The 23298-nt window shown below is 34.0% G+C and overlaps 1 pseudogene; it reads right to left on the reverse strand.

Annotated features, from left to right (window-relative positions):
• Positions 1-1282: 1282 nt before the first annotated feature.
• Positions 1283-22942, reverse strand: LOC141404799 (spermidine synthase pseudogene; annotated as a pseudogene).
• Positions 22943-23298: the final 356 nt, after the last annotated feature.

Consider the following 23298-nt stretch of genomic DNA (forward strand, 5'->3'; position numbering starts at 1 on the left):
ACACTAGGATACGACGACGTAGTTATTGCTGGGGATTTTAACTCCAACATCTCCAACTCCAACACCCTCTTTGGTTGAACACGTGTCAAGATGGGGTTTATGTTCCGCAAACTTCACAACTCCAACACTGCTAACACCCTCTTAGATTTATTTTTCATTAATAGTACCTCAAACGTTTTAATCCTGGGTTAATTTATGGATGCGAACTGTTCGCTGGCTGTGACTCATCCAGCCTGCGTAAATTGAACGTAGCCTATAATAATATTATACGCTACGTTTATGGATTGAAACGAAACCAACACGTTTCCCATCTTACCAGCACTCTTTATAGTGTTAGTTTTGATAATCTTCTCAGGATTAGATCGTTAATATTTCTTCACAAAATTATTGAAAAACAAAAACCAGAACATCTTTTTGAAAAATTAAAATTCACACGAACTGAAGCAGAATGCTAATTCCACTAAGACGACGAAACTTAATATCTGAAAGACATTTTTTTATAAATTCCATACGTCTTTGGAACTCTCATCCCCATGAAATTCGAACCATCAGCAACGCGTTTATCTTTAAAAAAAGTCTTTTCAATTTTATACTGACTGAATCAAATATTCAATAATTTCCCTTTAAATTTATTTACAATAAATTGTTTTAAATTTTTTCCACTTTTATTATCACTGTAATTCTATTATTGTCATTGTAATACATTGTAATTCTTTTTTATTTCATATCGTTTTTAATGTTTAAAGGATAGCTCATAAAACTAAAACTAAACCTGTACTGTAATTATAAGATTTATTCTTGTTGTGCAGGTATTCACAAATAAATAAATAAATAAATAAATAAATATTTATGAATCAAATCGGTAATGCTATTAGAGATTCCAAGGACGTAATGCACACCTTAATCAAAATCCTTGCGAATCAAAGACACTGTTTAAGGATATGTCACATAAATTCACAGAGTTTGCTCAGCAAAATCGATGAATTTAAATATATATTTGAGTATTCCGGCATGGATATCGTATGCATTTCAGAAACGTGGCTAAACTCTTGTATACCAGGTAGCTTAATAAATCTGTGCGGATATACTGTGTTTAGATTCGATAGGGAACGTCGTGGAGGTGGTGTGGCAATATTTGTAAAAAATAACTTAAAAGCAAAATTCAGATTAAAATCTGCTTTAGGAGAACAAATCGAATATATATTCATCGAACTTGTGTTGATTACAAAAAAACTACTAGTTGGTTGCATATATCGCCCAAAAAATACAATCGACAACAAATCTATACTGTACTGGAAGATGTTACACTAGGATACGACGACGTAGTTATTGCTGGGGATTTTAACTCCAACATCTCCAACTCCAACACCCTCTTTGGTTGAACACGTGTCAAGATGGGGTTTATGTTCCGCAAACTTCACAACTCCAACACTGCTAACACCCTCTTAGATTTATTTTTCATTAATAGTACCTCAAACGTTTTAATCTATGATCAAATTTCGATCAACAGCAAGACTTTCTCAAGGAAAATATTGTTCGTATCTATAACGACACAGTGCCACTAAAAACAGTATCTCCTAGAGCAAATAATAAACCTTGGTTTAACGCCAGGTGGAAACGGGTTTAAACACCGGAACTATATGATGAATTCCGGTCGGCAAGAAGGGAAGTCAACAAAAAAATAAATTCTGCTAAAACGGCATATTATTCAAGTAAATTTCGTTAAGCGATTGACTCAAAAAGTAGATGGAAGGTCATAAACGATTTGGGAATGGGTAAATCAAAATTTGTAGCATACTTCAACGGAGACATAAATGAACTTAACAAACAATTTATTAACAATTATACCAATTGACAATTCATTCTACGGTGCTTCTAACGAGTCAGGAGACAATGGAAATATAGAGTTCACTTTTGAGTTCAGGTGTGTTGCACCTGATGAAGTACTAAAAAGTTTTCAGCTTGTAAAGTCTAAGGCAACCGGACTTGACGACATTGACCCTAAATTCATTCGTATTATACTTCCGCACTTGTTGCCGTATTTCACGTATTTTTTTAATACTATTTTAACTTCGTGAATGTATCCCACTATGTGGAAGCATGCCAAAGTTATCCCAATTCCGAAAAATTCCAATGAATTCCGTCCGATTTCCATACTTTGCTTTTTATCTAAGGTTTTCGAGAAAATTATCCATATTCAAATGTCCGAATATCCCCAATCTCGTTCTTTGCTATCAGATAAACAATCCGGATTTCGTGCCAACCACAGCTGTATAAGCTCCTTAGCCGAAGTTACTGAATCAATAAGATATGACACTGATGACAACAAATTTTGTCTACTTGTTTTACTTGATCATTCGAAAGCGTTTGACTCAGTAGATCACAAAAATCTCTGCAGGAAGCTAAAGCTGTTCTTTGGATTTTCCTCCACTTCCATAAATTTAATTATGTCATACTTGAGTGACCGTTGCAATCCGTTTGCTTAGGCAACACAAAATCCATGCCCTTGGTAGTACCAAAGGGTGTTCCCCAAGGATCAATCATCATACCAAACCAACTTGTCCATAGCAACGTTAGTATTTATGCTGATGACGTTCAAGTCTTTTTAAGTTTGTATGTTGATAGAGTTAGTGAATGCATAATTAAATTTAACGAAGATCTTTCCAGTGTGTATAGATGGGCTACAGCAAATGGCCTTTTATTGAATCTTAAAAAATCAAAATGCCTCGTTATCCATAAAAATAAAAATTTCTCCTTGCCAAACCTGAATATTGTTATTAATTATGAAAACATTGATATTGTTTCTTAAGCCAAGAATTTAGGAGTACTTTTCAACAATACCTTAAGTTGGTCCAATCACGTGAATGCAGTTGCCGGGCAAACGTATGCTAAGCTGCGAGCATTATGGGTTACACAGTCATTTACACCAATCAATATCCGCATACTCCTGGCTAAGAGTTATGTGATTCCTGGGTTAATTTATGGATGCGAACTGTTCGCTGGCTGTGACTCATCCAGCCTGCGTAAATTGAACGTAGCCTATAATAATATTATACGCTACGTTTATGGATTGAAACGAAACCAACACGTTTCCCATCTTACCAGCACTCTTTATGGTGTTAGTTTTGATAATCTTCTCAGGATTAGATCGTTAATATTTCTTCACAAAATTATTGAAAAACAAAAACCAGAACATCTTTTTGAAAAATTAAAATTCACACGAACAGAGGCAGAATGCTAATTCCACTAAGACGACGAAACTTAATATCTGAAAGACATTTTTTTATAAATTCCATACGTCTTTGGAACTCTCATCCCCATGAAATTCGAACCATCAGCAACGCGTTTATCTTTAAAAAAAGACTTTTCAATTTTATACTGACTGAATCAAATATTCAATAATTTCCCTTTAAATTTATTTACAATAAATTGTTTTAAATTTTTTCCACTTTTATTATCACTGTAATTCTATTATTGTCATTGTAATACATTGTAATTCTTTTTTATTTCATATCGTTTTTAATGTTTAAAGGATAGCTCATAAAACTAAAACTAAACCTGTAAATAAATAAATAAATAAATAAATAAATAAATAAATAAATAAATAAATAAATAAATAAATAAATAAATAAATAAATAAATAAATAAATAAATAAATAAATAAATAAATAAATAAATAAATAAATAAATAAATAAATAAATAAATAAATAAATAAATAAATAAATAAATAAATAAATAAATAAATAAATAAATAAATAAATAAATAAATAAATAAATAAATAAATAAATAAATAAATAAATAAATAAATAAATAAATAAATAAATAAATAAATAAATAAATAAATAAATAAATAAATAAATAAATAAATAAATAAATAAATAAATAAATAAATAAATAAATAAATAAATAGATAGATAAATAAATAAATAAATAAATAAATAAAAAAATAAATAAATAAAAAAATAAATAATAAAAAATTATCGTGTAAGTGTGTTGTGTGATTGTGTACGTGTGGCTCTGTTGCGTGCGTGGGTATGTGTAAACAAATTTTTAGGTACATATATCTGAAATATGGATGTACCTATTTCGTCGTATTGAGTTTTAGGGGTCGATCATCGATAATAATTATCGTTGAGTGGCGTTGCCAGTTGTCAAAATTGATCCACGTATGGCAACACTCAACTGAAGTTGCGAATCTCAGTTGACGAAGCGGCTGTTTTCAGCAACCACCAATTTTCAGTTGCAGTGAACATTTTCGAAGAAACAAGAAGTAAAATAGAATTAAAAATAAACATTTTGTTAACAATTATTGATTCTTTGCATCATTAATTAATTTTGTGTATCAATATGGTGAAAATAACGACAAAGCAACAGTTCGAAATATTAATTGATAAACTGAGTGAAAATTCAAACTTAGCTCGAGGAGTTCGGGTTTTTGGTGAAACCAAAGCCACAGCGGATGAAGCGTGGAGGTCCATTTCGGACAGTTTAAACAGCCATAGACCTCCAACACGAACACCTGAAGAGTGGCAGAGAGTCTGGATTCACTTTAGAGCTAGGTTGAAAAAGAAAATGGCTCAAAATAAAGGAAACTTCAACGACACTGGTGGTGGTCCATCACAAGAAGTGAATTTATCTTTTTTGGAGCAGACAGCAGCAAATCTTTTGCAAACGAATTTGGTGACAAATCCAGTAGGTTCAGTTTAAGTACAAATGACGACATCCTCCTTTGAACCCAAAATGTACATATGTGTTCCATCTATACAGCCAACTACACCAGGGAATTTCGTTTTTGAATAAAAATGGTTTTTATTTTGTCTTTTTTCCTCCTCCGTCAACTTAGAAACGATCCAATTTTGGTCAATTTGTCCTCTATCAAGTGGACAACTTCCTTCAATACGCTCGACAATGTAGATTGAGCCATGCAATTGTTGAAATCATTGCCATGGGACTTTTGGAAACTTCCGTCCGAAAAGAATCTCAACGCTGCGCACACTCTTAAAAGTGGGGGTATTGTTGTTGATCTGTAACTTACTTTGAAGTCATCCTTTAACGTTTCCACAATGTAAACTACGGCATCCTTTGGCAATCGAAAATACGCCTTAAACCTGAAATAATTTACTGATTATACAGATCTTTCCACATGAAAATCAACTTACTGTGCAGATGGCAATTCCAATGGATTCGACTTGTCCCTCAAATTTCTTCTAATAGATGCAATGTCCTGTACATTTTCTTCATCATCAAAAAATAATTCCACCGAACTTATCATTTTTTGGGACAGCAAATAAAACATGAAGATCCGAAGATTCAATGGCCAGGTTATATTCCAATCTTGGGTTGTTCTCCAAATTTGCTCTAAAATATTAAAATATTGTCCAGAATACACAAAAGAGTTATCCAAAGCGCAATTATTTAACAAATAGTTTTTTTTGGCGAATAGACGTCACAAGTTTGAAAAAACACTGATCGATAACATGTTTATCGACCACCCAGTTGAGTTGACATTAATGGTACAACATTTCATCTCAGTCGCGCAGACAACTGACAACGCAACTCAAGTTTAGTGGCAATGCTAGATCGACCCATTAATGTCAACTTTTTATGGAGTTTATGCTTTACAATTCAAAAATAGGTATTTTCTACCTCATTTATTCGGGGCAATTGTCAAACCGAGTTATTCATTGAGGATATTAAATTTATCAACAGATTTTGTCTGTAACCTTTTTTTCTCTTACCGACTTTGTCGATTTTGTTCACCCATTTATGTCGGTTAGGATTTATTACAGCCCATGTCCCCTATCTTTATCCTAAAACGACCTAATTAAAAAAGTTGAAAAAATGGTAAAGTCGAATTCTCCCGCTTATTAAGAATTATATGTTTTTAGTTTTTCATGGCTGATGGACCGTTGAACTTCACCATTTTAGGAGATTTGTAAATATATAGTTTTTCTGAATAGTCGAGAAACCGCGCCACCTTCGAATTTCATACCTACATGTCCCACGTCACCTTCCACAAAATTTCATGAAAATCGGTTCTTTAGTTTTCGAGATATAACATACTTAAAAACTGTCCGTGGTCGGACTTCGGGCACCAAGAAAGAACATTTGATGGGGGCGAAACCAACATTGTCTCGAAAATTAATTTGCAAGGCGATGCATTCATAAGTTTAGCAAATATAGCGATTATAAAGTAATAGGCCCCCGAAATTGATCAACAAACAGCATTTTGGACCACGGGACATTCCAGAACATTTTCTGAGAATTTCATGAAATTAGGTTCAGTAGTTTTGAAAAAATTATGTGTTGAAAAGAGTGGTCGTGGACATCAGTTTTCAAAATACATTTAAAAAAGTGGGCGTGGTCCGGTAATTTGGCTCCAAATATGTACCTAAGGTCAGGGACACAACCCCATTGTCTTCCAAAATTAGTGCTGAATATACATATAGCGTTTAAAAGAAAGGCGTGGGAAAGTACCCAACCTCCTCTGATATTCATAGAGCATACATTATCACGGCAAACCTTGAGCGTTTGCTGTAAATTTCATGGAAATCGGTTCAGTAGTTTTGGAGATTTAACATATTTAAAACAAGTAAGCGTGGTCGGGTCTTTTGGTCCAAAATAAGTACGTAAGATCGGAGACACAACCGCAAAATAATTTCCGAACCGATACATTCGTAATTATTATAAATATAACTCTTTTAAAAAATATGGTTTAGGAGAAGTACCCCTTCCGCTCCAAAATTCAACTAAATTTGTAGCCTATTTTTCGCTGACAATTTCAGGAAAATCGGTTCAAAAGTTTTTGTAGAAAATATAAAAATTGAAAAATGTGGGCGTGGTCAAACCCTAAGTCGGGTTATGACGAACATTTTGCAAAAAGAATTATCCAAATCGGTCCAGCCGTTCTCTACTGATGTCATTACAAACGAACGACATTTGATTTTTTTTTTATAAAGAAGATATAGCATTTTAAAGAAATAGAGTATAGGGAAAGTACTCCGCCCCTCCGAAATTCAACTAAATTTGTAGCCCATTTTAACCGGAGGCCTTACCTGTAAATTTCCTGACAATTTCAGGAAAATCGGTTCAGTAGTTTTTGCATAAAAGATAAAAATTGAAATTTTAAAAAGTGGGCGTAATAAAATTTTCTTTGAATAAAAACCTAAGTCGGCTAAGGCGAACATTTTACAAAAAGAATTATCCAAATCGGTCCAGCTGTTTTCAACTGATGTCATTACCAACGAACGATATTTGATTTTTATTTATAAAGATATAATCATTTGATTTCAGATACCGATTTCCCGCTGACGATTTCAACATTGAGGAGAATGTGTTTTATTTCACAACAAACGTGAAGCGGTCAACGGTGTTTCTATATTTTATAATTAATTGTTTTTATATGTTTTTGTCCTTTTATTAGTGTGACACGCATTATTATTTACTCTGCAAACAAAAACTATCGCGGAAGTGACTTAGGCGTGTCGCCCAGGGCGATGAAAACAGTCGCGGCGATAGTCGCAGAAGTCACCCTGAAGTGACCTCCGTTGTGAAGAAACCCAGCAAAAAGTTTGCCTCCAAAGAGGCAGTTAAATGATATGTACAAGTGATCTGGAAGTGCATCAAATTATGCATTTTCACTCATGATTTTTACAAGAGCGTGACTACGGAAAGAGGCACTCCATTGCACTGCATTTTAACTGACCCTTTGGCACTGCATTTTAACTGACCCTCTGGCACTGCATTTTAACTGACCCTTTGGCACTGCATTTTAACTAACCCTTTGGGGTAGAATAGGAGGCAGTCCAAAGCACGTGTTTAGATACAGGCATTCTGCGGAAATTGTGCAAGCCATTACAAAATATGCCAGAACAAATAAAATGCATTATTTGTGTAAAACAAAAATATTAAGAACTTTATTACATTAACACAAATTATGAAAATTCTCCATTGAATTCAATCGCAAACATGTGTGTTTCCTCCGCTCTCCATTTGTTCCAAGCTGAACAGTTTTTGTTTCATTTGCTAAATGGGTTGTCTTCCCATCACCAGTTAGTTTTTCGACATGTACTCCAACAGCACTCCATTCGGAAATTTTCTTCTCTTGAGTTACCGGAAAAATGTTCACAAATGAAATATTATTCAGTTTGTATTAACAAATGTTTGAAAATATTAACACGCTTATCTCTTATTGGAAAATTTATGTCGCTGCCTGTAGAGATGTACAAACTGATTTATGTACATGTAGGGATCTCTAACAACTGCTAATAATATGTAGCGAACGGAGTGCCTTTTTCACGACTCCGTTTGGACTGCATCCGGATGCTGTTAAATTGTGAGGAATTGGAGTGAGTGCCTTTTTCACGACTCCGCTGAACTGCATCCGGATGTTGTTAAAATGTGACAAGTGGATGTGATTCTTTGGATTGCATCCAAATGCAGTTAAAATGTGAGGACTGGAGTGCCTTTTTCACGACTCCGTTTGAACTGCATCAAAACATGCCGTGACAGAACTAGTCCACATTGCACTGCTTCCAATTTATTTTGCTGGGTACATGTAGGGATCTCTAACAACTGCTAATAACATGTAGTGAACGGAGTGCCTTTTTCACGACTCCGTTTGCACTGCATCCGGATGCTGTTAAATTGTGAGGAATTGGAGTGCCTTTTTCACGACTCCGTTGAACTGCCTCCGGATGTTGTTAAAATGTGACAAATGGATGTGATTCTTTGGATTGCATCCAAATGCAGTTAAAATGTGAGGACTGGAGTGCCTTTTTCACGACTCCGTTTGAACTGCATCAAAACATGCCGTGACAGAACTAGTCCACATTGCACTACTTCCAATTTATTTTGCTGGGAATGAACCACGCCGGCGTGTCGTCTTGGAAGTCACTCCAGCGACACTTCTAGAAGATCATTTCCGCGATAGTTCTAGAAATGAAAAAAAATATATATTTTTATATTTTTTTCTATTTATTTTTATTTAAAACTTTTATTTTATACATATTTTTATTTATTTTTTTAATTTTTTTTTTATTTATTTTTTTAATTTTTTATTTTTTTATTTATTTATTTCTCTTCTCCTTTAGAGAAATTATTCTTTGCAATTTCCGCCTACATTAATTTTGTCATTTTAAAAATGTGATGTTTTGTTGCCTGACTTGGGAAGCGAACCAGTAGTGCGATTCTGTAACTCCTTAACGACAGAATTAACGACGAATGTCGGTAGTTAACGATAATTTTCGGTAAGTGCTATTCTGTAACCAATTTTAACAATTTTTGTCGGTAAATTTTGTCGTTAATTACCGAAAATTATTGTTAAGTTAACAACCAAAAAAAGTAGTTGTTAAGTCTTAACGACAGTAAATTATTGCAATATTTTGCTGAATTCTTTTAACAACGGTGTTTTATATGAACATATGCTATGTCAATAAAGATGGTACACAAGGTAAATTCCGCCTTATTGAGAAAAATCTTTTTAAGGCATTTACATAAGGGTTAACTATGTAGGATAACAGGGGGAAGCTTCGCCACTGTTGTGCTTTCGCCGGCGCCGATTTTATTTAAGCTGCATAAAGATCACCAAAGAGAAAGTTGTAGATCTTCGATTAACTCATAACTTTCCCTTGGAAGATCTACATGTAGCATCAATTAAATCGGCGAAGGCGCAACATTGGCGAAGCTGCCCCATGCTACTACCCTACGTATGAAGACGTTAGCTAATGCTTCAAAAGAACTCAAGTGTGGTACTGCTATGTAAGACCTATACCAATGTCCTTAACACTATCTTTCTAGGAGGCGCGTGACGTGAATAAAATAGTACGTGACACGTGAAGAGTATTACTATAACCTACTTTGTTCTGTGATAATCTCATAGATTTAAACCCAGCATCACTAACAATCAGAATGCTAAACATGGCGTATAAGCTTGGATTTTCGAACTTTTCATACTCTCCGCTATGAGACATTTTTTTAATGTGGGCGTGAATTGAATATGTGAATATATAAACTCAAATGACGGTAACGTGGATCCACGATCACTGAAGGGGCTTAAGTCATGTCAAATATCACAGCTGAATTTTGATACAGAGCGCCACAACCCAAAATATGATCCCAACTTTTAAATAAAAAATACAACTGCGCTTTTAAAAAGATTAATGGTGGTTTTATCACTTTTATTACTTTTAAATCACACACACAATAAAAACATCTTAAGAAATGCTTCATTACTGGCATCCGTAGCCATCCAAAAGACACACATTTGAGCCACATTCCTTCAAAAGTCTGAATTGTTTCCTTCTTAAACGCTTCATGTTTTGTATTCGCGACGAAATAATGTTTTCAGCTTCAAAATATATTTTAATTAATATAAAAATATAATATTTGACATTTCCTTCCAATTGATATTCGTCGGTATGAGTTAACGATTTCTACAATCGGTAACATAAAGTTACAGAATAGGACATTCGTTAACTCAACCGAATATTTTCGTTAACTACCGATGTTGGTTCGTTATTAAAAAAAGTTACAGAATAGCACTACAGGACCTTCAGAGTGCAAAGCGAGTATGCTTACCACTGCACCACCGCCTCATATAATCATCAGATAGAAAATGTTCTATATTTGTTCAAATGTGTTGAATCATTAAATAAATGTAAACAATCGCCTTGGAAGTCACTCCGAAGTGTCGGCATACGCGATAAAACGTAATCACAATAAGGCTATAGAAATTGTTTGTTTAATATGCAGTTAGGGACAAAAGTTTACATACACCCCATAAATATGTAAAAAAAATGTATAAATTTTGCTGCTAATTACATAAATTTTACGGAAATATACATATTTCCTTGGGTGTATGTAAACTTTTGTCCCCATCATTTTTTGGTTTTTGTAAAATTTACCGTTATTTGTATTATGGATTATACTTTTGTTATTTCAAATATTGTTTATTATCATTACATTCACGATTTTCACCCAAACAAATATTTTTTTCACCCAAACATAAATTTGTTTTCACCCAAACATAAATTTGTTTCCACCCAAACATAAAATCGTTTGCACCCAATCAAATATTTGTTTGCACCCAAACATATATTTGTTTGCACATAAACATATATTTGTTTACATGGCCCAAACATAAGTTATGTTGGGACAGTTGCAAACATTTATTTATGATGTATAATACGAGGGCAGTTCGGAAACTTCTTAGCCTAGCACATAAAGCGCGGTATAAACAGAAAAAAGTTGAGTGTTTTGGAAACTTCCATCTCTGTTATGAACACATGTTAAATTTTGTTTCGATCTGGCAACTCCTTCATATAGAAACAGGTGTTCAAAAAAGACGCATCCGCAATTTTTTTACAATGGAAAAATTAGAAATGCGTGCTGTCATTAAATATTTATATAAAAAAGGTTTATCGGGACAAGATATTCATAATGTTATGGTGAATGTGTTAGGTGAAAGTGCTCCTTCATATGCAACAGTAAAAAATTGGGTTGCTGAATTTAAACGTGGTCGTACAGGCATTGAAGATGAACCACGTAGTGGACGTTCCAAAACAGCAACAACAACAGAAATTGTAGCCAAAGTGCATGATATGGTATTAAATGATCGACGAATAAAAGTGCGTGAAATTGCTAATATCATGGGCATCTGAAATGATCGAGTCCATTTAATTTTGCATGAAGAACTACAGATGAAAAAGCTTTCCGCAAGATTGGTTCCGCATTTGTTAACAGTCGATCATAATATAATGAATGAACATTTCTCAAGCTTGTTTGGATCGTTTTAAGCGAAATAAAATGGATTTTAAGCGTCGTTTCATAACTGTTGATGAGACATGGATCCACTACTATACTCCAGAGACAAAAGAACAATCCAAACAATGGACTGAAGCTGGAGGAAGTGCCCCAAAGAAGGCAAAAACAATTCAATCGGCTGGTCAGGTTATGGCAACGGTTTTTTGGGACTATCTGCAAAAGGGTAAAACAATAAATTCAGAGTACTATTGCAACCTTTTGGATCAATTAAATGTACAAATTCGAGAAAAACGTCCTGGCTTACCACACAAAAAAATAATTTTTCATCAAGACAACGCACCAGCGCACAAGAGTGTTTTAACAATGGCTAAAATAAACGAATTAAAGTACGAGTTGCTTGACCACCCACCTTATTCTCCTTATTTAGCTCCCAGTGACTTTTACTTGTTCCCAAATCTAAAAAAATTCCTTGCTGGCAATCGTTTTACCTCAAATGAAGATGCAATTACAGGTGTAAACCACTATTTTGAAGACCTGGGGAAAACTATTTTAATCAAGGGATAGAATTGCTAGAAAAGCGTTGGACTAAGTGTATTGAAGTTTCAGGAGATTATATTGAAAAATAAAAATATTTTTGAAAAACTAACTATTCTCTTTCATTGATAGGCTGAGAAGTTTCCGAAACGCCCTCGTATGTTTGGGACATACATATGTTAGAGCGATTTTTTCCTCTGTGTATAAATATAAAAATCAGACTATTTAAATGAGCCGGAGTATGTGCATTACAAATACGTATGTATATAATGTGTTACTTAATCTTGTATTATGTTCTTAACACGTAAACAGTAATAAATGAAAGTTAACGTTGTAAAACATGCATTATCATATAAAAATCCCTTCAAGTAATTATATAACCTCATGTATCGAAAGGTTAAAACTGTAGGATGTGGCTCATTTCCATTAAAGACAACTATCGGTATGATACGTAAATTGATTAAGATAAGCATAGTGGTGGAAAAGTATAATTTAGAATTTACTACACAGAGATGGTAAGAATTAAAGTAAGAACTTACGGATTCAACTTATGCTATTTAGTCCCTTCAAGGACGAATTTAACAAAACCCAGCCTTATCTATTGGCGTGAAGATAAAATCGATTTTAACTAGCGGATACAAAAACCACATAGGTGGTATAACAGTATAATAGTTGTATAACAGATTCGTACAAAGGTAAAAACGATTTTGAATGACGATTTTCAAGGATATATGTATGTTTTAGAATATTGCTCATGATATAAAAAAAGATGCACGCATGCATAGCACTAAGTATTTCATTGTAGAAATTTTGAGAAAATCGGAAATTTTTTATTATTTATTAATTATTACACAAGAAAGTTCAACAAAATCGACCCATGATGAAATGCCTTCATATATGGGATGGACCTATTGAGGGGCCTCCTTGGCCAAAATTGGGGGGGGGGGGTGTACGGGATAGGAATTTTTGGCGTATCCAGCTAACTAGAGCATTGTCTTGGGTATCAGAATATGCTGATATCCAATGGATTCATTGTAGAAAGTCAAACAAAATCGACCGATGATGAAATGCCTTCACAGATTTCGCCTAGGAGGCCCCTTAATAGGTCCATCCCATATATAAATTTATGAGTCCTGCGGATATATGGAGGGCACCGTTAAATAGGGTATTGGGAGCACTTTCAGATTATATTTATTTCAACACATGATGATTGTAGAAATGTTGAAATATTGACTGTTTATGAAAACACTCTATATTTGTGGGTGGACCTATTGAGGGGCCCTCTTGGAAAAATTTATGAGTCCTGCGGAAATATGGAAGGCATCGTTAAATAGGGTATTGGGAGCACTTTCAGATTATTTTTATTTCAATACCTGATGATTGTAGAAATTTTGAAATATTGACCGTTTATGAAAACACTTTATATTTGTGGGTGGACATATTGAGGGGCCTTCTAGGAAAAATTTATGCGTCCTGCGGATATACGGAGGGCACCGTTAAATAGGGTATTGGGAGCACTTTCAGATTACATTTATTTCAATACATGATGATTGAAGAAATTTTGAAATATTGACCGTTTATGAAAACACTCTATATTTGTGGGTGGACATATTGAGGGGCCCTCTAGGAAAAATTTATGAATCCTGCAGATATATTGAGGGCACCGTTAAATAGGGTATTGGGAGCAATTTCAGATTATATTTATTTCAATACATGATGATTGTAGAAATTTTGAAATATTGACCGTTTATGAAAACACTCTATATTTGTCGGTGGCCCTCTAGGAAAAATTTATGCGTCCTGCGGATATATGGAGGGCGCCGTTAAATAGGTTATTGGGAGCACTTTCAGATTATATTTATTTCGATACATGATGATTGTAGAAATTTTGAAATATTGACCGTTTATGAAAACACTTTATATTTGTGGGTGGACCTATTGAGGGGCCCCTTTAGGAAAAATTTATGTGTCCTGCGGATATATGGAGGGTACCGTTAAACAGTGTATTGGGAGCACTTTCAAATTATATTTATTTCAATACATGATGATTGTAGAAATTTTGAAATATTGGCCGTTTATGAAAACACTCTATATTTGTGGGTGGACCTATTGAGGTGGCCTCTAGGAAAAATTTATGAGTCCTGCGGATATATGGAGGGCACCGTTAAATAGGGTATTGGGAGAACTTTCAGATTATGTTTATTTCAATACATGATGATTGTAGAAATTTTGCAATATTGACCGTTTATGAAAACACTCTATATTTGTGGGTGGACCTATTGAGGGGCTCTCCAGGAAAAATTTATGCGTTCTGCAGATTTATAGAGGGCACCGTTAAATAGGGTTTTGGGAGCACTTTCAGATTATATTTATTTCAATACATGATGATTGTAGAAATTTTGAAATATTGACCGTTTAGGAAAACACTCTATATTTGTGGGTGGACCTATTGAGGGGCCCTCTAGGAAAAATGTATGAGTCCTGCGGATATATGGAGGGCACCTTTAAAAAGGATATTGGGAGCACTTTCAGATTATATTTATTTCAATACATGTTGATTGTAGAAATTTTTGAAATATTGACCATTTATGAAAACACTCTATATTTGTGGGTGGACCTATTGAGGGGCCCTCTAGGAAAAATTTATGAGTCCTACGGATATATGGAGGGCATCGTTAAATAGGGTATTGGGAGCATTTCAGACTATATTTATTTCAATACACGATGATTGCAGAAATTTGGAAATATTGACCGCTTATGAAAACACTCTATATTTTTGGGGGTGGACCTACTGAGGGGACCTCTAGGAAAAATTTATGAGCCCTGCGGATATATGGCGGGCACCGTCAAATAGGGTATTGGGAGCACTTTCAAATTATATTTATTTAATACATGATGATTGTAGAAATTTTGAAATATTGACCGTTTATGAAAACACTCTATATTTGTGGGTGGACCCATTGAAGGGCCCTCTAGGAAAAATGTATGAGTCCTGCGGATATATGGAGGGCACCGTTAAATAGGGTATAGGGAGTACTTTCAGACTATATTTATTTTAATACAGGATGATTGTAGAAATTTTGAAATATTGACCGTTTATGAAGACACTCTATATTTGTGGGTAAACCTATTGAAGGGCCCTTTAGGAAAAATTTATGAGTCCTGCGGATATATGGAGGACACCGTTAGATAGGGTATAGAGAGCACTTTCAGATTATATTTATTTCAATACATGATGTTTGTAGAAATTTTGAAATATTGACCGTTTATGAAAACACTCTATATTTGTGGGTGGACCTATTGAGGGGCCCCTTTAGGAAAAATGTATGCGTCCTGCGGATATATGGAGGGTACCGTTAAACAGTGTATTGGGAAAAATTTATGAGTCCTGCGGAAATATGGAAGGCACCGTTAAATAGGGTATTGGGAGCACTTTCAGATTATTTTTATTTCAATACATGATGATTGTAGAAATTTTGAAATATTGACCGTTTATGAAAACACTTTATATTTGCTTGTGGACATATTGAGGGGCCCTCTAGGAAAAATTTATGCGTCCTGCGGATACACGGAGGGCACCGTTAAATAGGGTATTGGGAGCACTTTCAGATTATATTTATTTCAATACATGAGCGGTCAATATTTCAAAATTTCTACAATCATCATGTATTGAAATAAATATAATCTGAAAGTGCTCCCAATACCCTATTTAACGGTGCCCGCCATATATCCGCAGGACTCATAAATTTATATATGGGATGGACCTATTAAGGGGCCTCCTAAACGAAATCTGTGAAGGCATTTCATCATCGGTCGATTTTGTTTAACTTTATTGTGCAATAATATTTTTTTTTTGTTTCAAAAATTTCCGTTTTTCTCAAAATTTTCACAATGAAATACTTAGTGCTCTGCATGCGTGCATCTTTTTTTTATACCCTGAGCAATATTCTAAAACATACATAAATCCTTGAAAATCGTTTTTCAAAATCGTTTTTACCTTTGTACGAATCTGTTATACAACTGTTATACTGTTATACCACCAATGTGGTTTTTGTCTCCGCTAGTTAAAATCGCTTTTATCTTCACACACATGCCTTATCTCGCACATTAGCACAAAAATTGTCCTATTGGTAAAATTAAAAGCTAATATTTTCAGCAGTCAGTCATCACCCAACTCTTTTATATATTAAGATATTACAACACATATGCACATACACACAAATGTGTTGCAGTTGTTCCTTAAAAATCTAAAAAATACTAAAAGTAAACATTTTATTTATTTTCATCTGAAAGCTCTTTTTAAGAATATAGTTTAATTTCATTTTTAAACACATTACTACTCTTCATAGAAGTATTTCTCAATGTATCGAGGAAGTATAAATGAAGCCGCGAGTATAGCACTTGTGTAGTACTTTAAATTCATTTTATCTATTTCTTTGGAGTTGAAGAATTCGATGAGGGTATTCAATGAACGCTTGCTGTCCAATGAACCCAATACAAAGCCAATATGTCCACAAGGGTATGATGGTATTGATGTAACAGCATAAGATACATTTGGAAAATGTGCTCGACATCCTACCCAGCAAAATGTTCGATGCCAAAGATGACATTCAATCATGGGTGCAAGTGATCTAGCATGTCATCTTTTTAGCATCTTCATCGATGAATTTTATATGAGCGTGGACCCCAAAAGATGACGTTCTTTTCTGGATCCTAAGCATGTCATTTTAACCAATGCGTTGACATGTCATTTCTACCAATGCTTTGGCATGTCATTTCCACCAATGATTTGACATGTCATTTTCACCAATGCTTTGACACGTCATTTTCACCCATGCTTTGACATGTCATTTTAACCAATGCTTTGGCATGTCATTTTCACCAACCCCATGGCATGAAATTTTCATGTGTTGTTTGGAAAATGGAAATGCTGTATTGAAATATGGTTTTCATGAAAAACAAAACTCTTTATTAATTCAAACGAATTCATGAAATAACTACAATTAATTTATCAGTTTAGTTTTTCAAAAGTTTACATCCAAAATTGCAATGTAATCACCACCGCTGCAACGCAAAAGATTACTTCCTCCGTTCTCCGCAACTGATATTCTTTCATCTTACAAAAGGTTTTTTCAATTATCTTCCCATCACCAGTTCAGATTTCGACATGGACTCCAAATGCACTCCTTTAAGTATTTTTATTTCGTAAATTACTTTTATTTTATAATTTTGTTATTTTATAACAACATTTTGGTAATTTATACTCTTTTGTTTAGTGACGGAAATATGTAGGAATCTACAACCCGGCTTGCTTTAGGGATCTCTAAGAACAAAATTTAACGAACGGGGAGGAGAGACTTTTTATGGAAAATACCATTTATGCTTAATTATTTTATTTTTAATTGTTTCTTTCCAAAAGTAGTTTCTTCTTTATTTTCAGATTCTTGTTCCTTTTCGTTTCGGACTTTTTTTTCAAATTCCAAGAAGCGAGATTTGATTGATTTCATTCTATGTCAGATTTAGAACAGACAAGGGAACTTTTAAAATAGCAATGTGTGCAGTCCGATTCTATTTTTAGCTCGATGGTTGGGACTTCATATAATACCAACTGTTTAGAAGTTTTAGTTGTTTGATATGCAGGAAATGTAAGACAACATCACGACGACAGTTCTAACAACTTTGGTCTGTTCCAGAAACTGCAAGAATCTACTTATTTTTACTACGATAACAATTTTTCCTTTATGTTATCGGAAAAAATAGTAAAAATTAGTAGATTTTTGTAGTACTGGAACATACCAAAATGAAAATAAGCAGGTGTGTAAATAAAAACACAAACATCATCTCTATTGGATCGATGGAATGGGTACAAATGCTGATGAAAAGATCGGATCTTTCACGACTTCCTTTGCATTGGTTCAAATCCTAATGAAAAGATCGGATCTTTCACGACTTCCTTTGAACCAATGCAAAAGATGACATGAAATCACGTCATCGCAAAGAACCCCTTCCGTCAAATTTTGCTGGGCTAATATTACATTTTTAACATGTTGGGGGTCAAGCCAGAAACTTCCTCCTTGTGAGCATACTATTCCACCTTCTCGCAACGCTGCTTTCATAAGTCCGTAATAACTCTCTTTAAATAGATTTTCTGCAGGTCCCACAGGATCCGAACTGTCCGTAATTATAACATAGAAATCGTTAATGTGACCCTTCATGTATTGAAAACCGTCACCAATTATAAGTTTTAACTTGGGGCTATCAAATCCACAAGACATGCTTGGCAGAAATTTTTTCGACAATTCGACAACACGTTCATCTATTTCAATTTGGTGGACTTCTTTAACTTTTGGATGTCTTACGACTTCCCGTGCAACACCACCGTCACCGTCACCAACAATTAGTACTTTTTCTGGATTTGGGTGGGAACAAAGAGGAAGAAATGATATCATTTCTTGATATGAAAACTCATCCCTTGTAGTACATTGTACAATTCCATCCAGAACAAGGCACGTTCCATATGTTTCCCTAGAAGAAAATTATATTATTATGTTGCTGTGTAAATGTTTAAGCTTAAAAAAAAACAATATATATTTCAACAGATTAATAAATTCGAAAAAGAATTTTTTTTTTAACGGATTAGCACTCGTGATTACAATTTTTACATATAACTCTAGTATGTAACCTTCACAGGCATCTACTATCAATGTCAAAATTGGTTAAGTAAGCAAAAAATACAGGTATAAAAATTGTCCGTTCATTAAATTGAATGAAGAACAAAAGATGAAAGAAATGCAAGAAGTCACAAGAGCCGCGCAGGTGGAGATTGCCTGTAGCCAATTCGATGGCGCGACCCCATACAAGATCAGTAGTGGGATTCTGTAACATTTTTTCTACCGAACCGAAATCGTTAATTAACGAAAATGTTCGGTTGAAATACCGAAAGTGCTATTCTGCAACTCAATGTTATCGATAAAAAAATTTTAGCGACGAATATCGGTAGAATGACGGAATTTTAAAGAAGATGCAGGTCATTTCAAAATGAAATGGAAAAAATCACACTCTAAACGAAATAATGCGCATTCAAAATTCACATATTTCAAATTTCTAATGAAATTATTTAAATTACTACTGTTTATAAAATGATTATGTTTCAAATTACATGTGGAAAAATTCAACTTAAATATTAAAATATCCCAGTTAAAACTATAAATGTACGTCTACATATAACTATATTTAGTAAATCCTGTGGATTTTCATTTTAAAATCCATTGCGTATACGTATTACTAGAGTAATTTTAAGAAATTGCAGTAGTGGGGAACTCGATCTAATATCCCCTAGTTTCATGCAGGATTACAAAGCAACTGACGATTCGGAAGTCACCCTGTTTTTTTCAGAATTTTTATGATGTAGAGGGGTATTTTTAATTCCATCGAAAGTAGAGTGAAACGGAGGATGTAGAATCCTAACATTTCGTATGTATATATTGAACATTAATTTATAAATTGTGTATATTGATCAATTATTTCAGAATTACGTATTATCAGGGAATATGACGACCATGGTGATATTCTTCCTTCTTTTATTGTTGATGCTAATCGATACCACCAATACATTTTTATATGGGTAGTAACTGTTACGATATATATGCTTATAATAATCGTTCGAACTGAAAACAGTTATTATTTTCTCAGAAATTTTTCCCGCAATTCTGGAGGTTTCCAAATAACCCCCAATTTCATCCATTATTTCATAAAATGTATCCATCTTCAATTTGTAATGTGTCATAAGCCTCCTATCACTTAGATCGAAAGGATCCTCATCATGTAGCAGAATTTCCTTTTTATGTGTAAAGAAATTTATATCTGCTTACCTTTTTATTTGCAATGAAATATATTCCAAGGTCATTTCTTTAAAATGTGATTTTCAATGATTTTTTGTTTAAAATAGGAAAAGTCTTTTATGTCGGTAGACATAACGACTCCTTTTTTTCGTCGGTAACTGACCGAAAATTTTCGATAATTACCGACATAAAATACCTCCAAAATCTGTAAAATTTGTATACAGAATAGCACTTACCGACAAATATCGTAAACTATAGACATTTGTCGTTAATTCCATCGGTAGAGGGTTAGAGAATCGCACTACTGGTATGCATTTTTTGAAAGTACATATTGAGACTATAAAACTTCTAGTAGGGTTTTGTCCTGTCAGATCCAGTTCGGATTTTATGACCTCATCTAAACCGGGCTAAAGCTACAGTTTTTTGTATTTATCGGACCTTTATCTCTCTGAGGGGGTGGAAGGGGAAGAAGCCTATTGATTTTGGTGATGGTCGGATAATATTTAGGGGTCGGAATGGTCAAAAAACTTATGTGGATAAAAAGACAACGTTTTTTTCCAAAGCGAATATCTCAGCTTCTATACGGGGTATACCAAAATCAGAACATGACAATAAAAGTAGAAAATATCACCTTTCTAATGATGTATGGTAGGTTCTCGTAGGTGATCAAACAACGAAGATATCACAATAGTCGCAAATAAAGCCCAAATTTTCATTTTTGCGATTTTAATTATAATGACGAATATCACAGCTTTAGGAAAAATTTATGAGTCCTGCGGATATATGGAGGACACCGTTAAATAGGGTATAGAGAGCACATTCAGATTATATTTATTTCAATACATGATGATCGTAGAAATTTTGAAATATTGACCGTTTATGAAAACACTCTATGCGTCCTGCGGATATATGGAGGGTACCGTTAAACAGTGTATTGGGAAAAATTTATGAGTCCTGCGGAAATATGGAAGGCACCGTTAAATAGGGTATTGGGAGCACTTTCAGATTATTTTTATTTCAATACATGATGATTGTAGAAATTTTGAAATATTGACCGTTTATGAAAACACTTTATATTTGTGGGTGGACATAATGTACGTCTACATATAACTATATTTAGTAAATCCTGTGGATTTTCATTTTAAAATCCATTGCGTATACGTATGACTAGAGTAATTTTAAGAAATTGCAGTAGTGGGGAACTCGATTATTTCAGAATTACGTATTATCAGGGAATATGACGACCATGGTGATATTCTTCCTTTTTTTATTGTTGATGCTAATCGATACCACCAATACATTTTTATATGGGTAGTAACTGTTACGAAATATATGCTTATAATAATCGTTCGAACTGAAAACAGTTATCATTTTCTCAGAAAATTTTCCCGCAATTCTGGAGGTTTCCAAATAACCCCCAATTTCATCCATTATTTCATAAAATGTATCCATCTTCAATTTGTAATGTGTCATAAGCCTCCTATCACTTAGATCGAAAGGATCCTCATCATGTAGCAGAATTTCCTTTTTATGTGTAAAGAAATTTATATCTGCTTACCTTTTTATTTGCAATGAAATATATTCCAAGATCATTTCTTTAAAATGTGATTTTCAATGATTTTTTGTTTAAAATATGAAAAGTCTTTTATGTCGGTAGACATAACGACTCCTTTTTTTCGTCGGTAACTGACCGAAAATTTTCGATAATTACCGACATAAAATACCTCCAAAATCTGTAAAATTTGTATACTGAATAGCACTTACCGACAAATACCGTAAACTATAGACATTTGTCGTTAATTCCATCGGTAGAGGGTTAGAGAATCGCACTACTGGTATGCATTTTTTGAAAGTACATATTGAGACTATAAAACTTCTAGTAGGGTTTTGTCCTGTCAGATCCAGTTCGGATTTTATGACCTCATCTAAACCGGGCTAAAGCTACAGTTTTTTGTATTTATCGGACCTTTATCTTTCTGGGGGGTGGAAGGGGAAGAAGCCTATTGATTTTGGTGATGGTCGGATAATATTTAGGGGTCGGAATGGTCAAAAAACTTATGTGGATAAAAAGACAACGTTTTTTTCCAAAGCGAATATCTCAGCTTCTATACGGGGTATACCAAAATCAGAACATGACAATAAAAGTAGAAAATATCACCTTTCTAATGATGTATGGTAGGTTCTCGTAGGTGATCAAACAACGAAGATATCACAATAGTCGCAAATAAAGCCCAAATTTTCATTTTTGCGATTTTAATTATAATGACGAATATCACAGCTTTAGGAAAAATTTATGAGTCCTGCGGATATATGGAGGACACCGTTAAATAGGGTATAGAGAGCACTTTCAGATTATATTTATTTCAATACATGATGATTGTAGAAATTTTGAAATATTGACCGTTTATGAAAACACTCTATGCGTCCTGCGGATATATGGAGGGTACCGTTAAACAGTGTATTGGGAAAAATTTATGAGTCCTGCGGAAATATGGAAGGCACCGTTAAATAGGGTATTGGGAGCACTTTCAGATTATTTTTATTTCAATACATGATGATTGTAGAAATTTTGAAATATTGACCGTTTATGAAAACACTTTATATTTGTGGGTGGACATATTGAGGGGCCCTCTAGGAAAAATTTATGCGTCCTGCGGATATACGGAGGGCACCGTTAAATAGGATATTGGGAGCACTTTCAGATTATATTTATTTCAAAACATGAGCGGTCAATATTTCAAAATTTCTACAATCATCATGTATTGAAATAAATATAATCTGAAAGTGCTCCCAATACCCTATTTGACGGTGCCCGCCATATATCCGCAGGACTCATACATTTATATATGGGATGGACCTATTAAGGGGCCTCCTAAACGAAATCTGTGAAGGCATTTCATCATCGGTCGATTTTGTTTAACTTTCTACAATGAATCCATTAGATATCAGCATATTCTGATAGCCAAGCCCCACAGATTTCGCCTAGGAGGCCCCTCAATAGGTCCACCCATATATGAAGGCATTTCATCATCGGTCGATTTTGTTTAACTTTATTGTGCAATAATATTTTTTTTTTCGTTTCAAAAATTTCCGTTTTTCTCAAAAATTTCACAATGAAATACTTAGTGCTCAGAGCAATATTCTAAAACATACATAAA

This window comes from Musca autumnalis, unplaced genomic scaffold, assembly GCF_047663935.1.
Source record: "Musca autumnalis isolate F117 unplaced genomic scaffold, ASM4766393v1 scaffold_1, whole genome shotgun sequence".
Lineage (NCBI taxonomy): Eukaryota > Metazoa > Arthropoda > Insecta > Diptera > Muscidae > Musca > Musca autumnalis.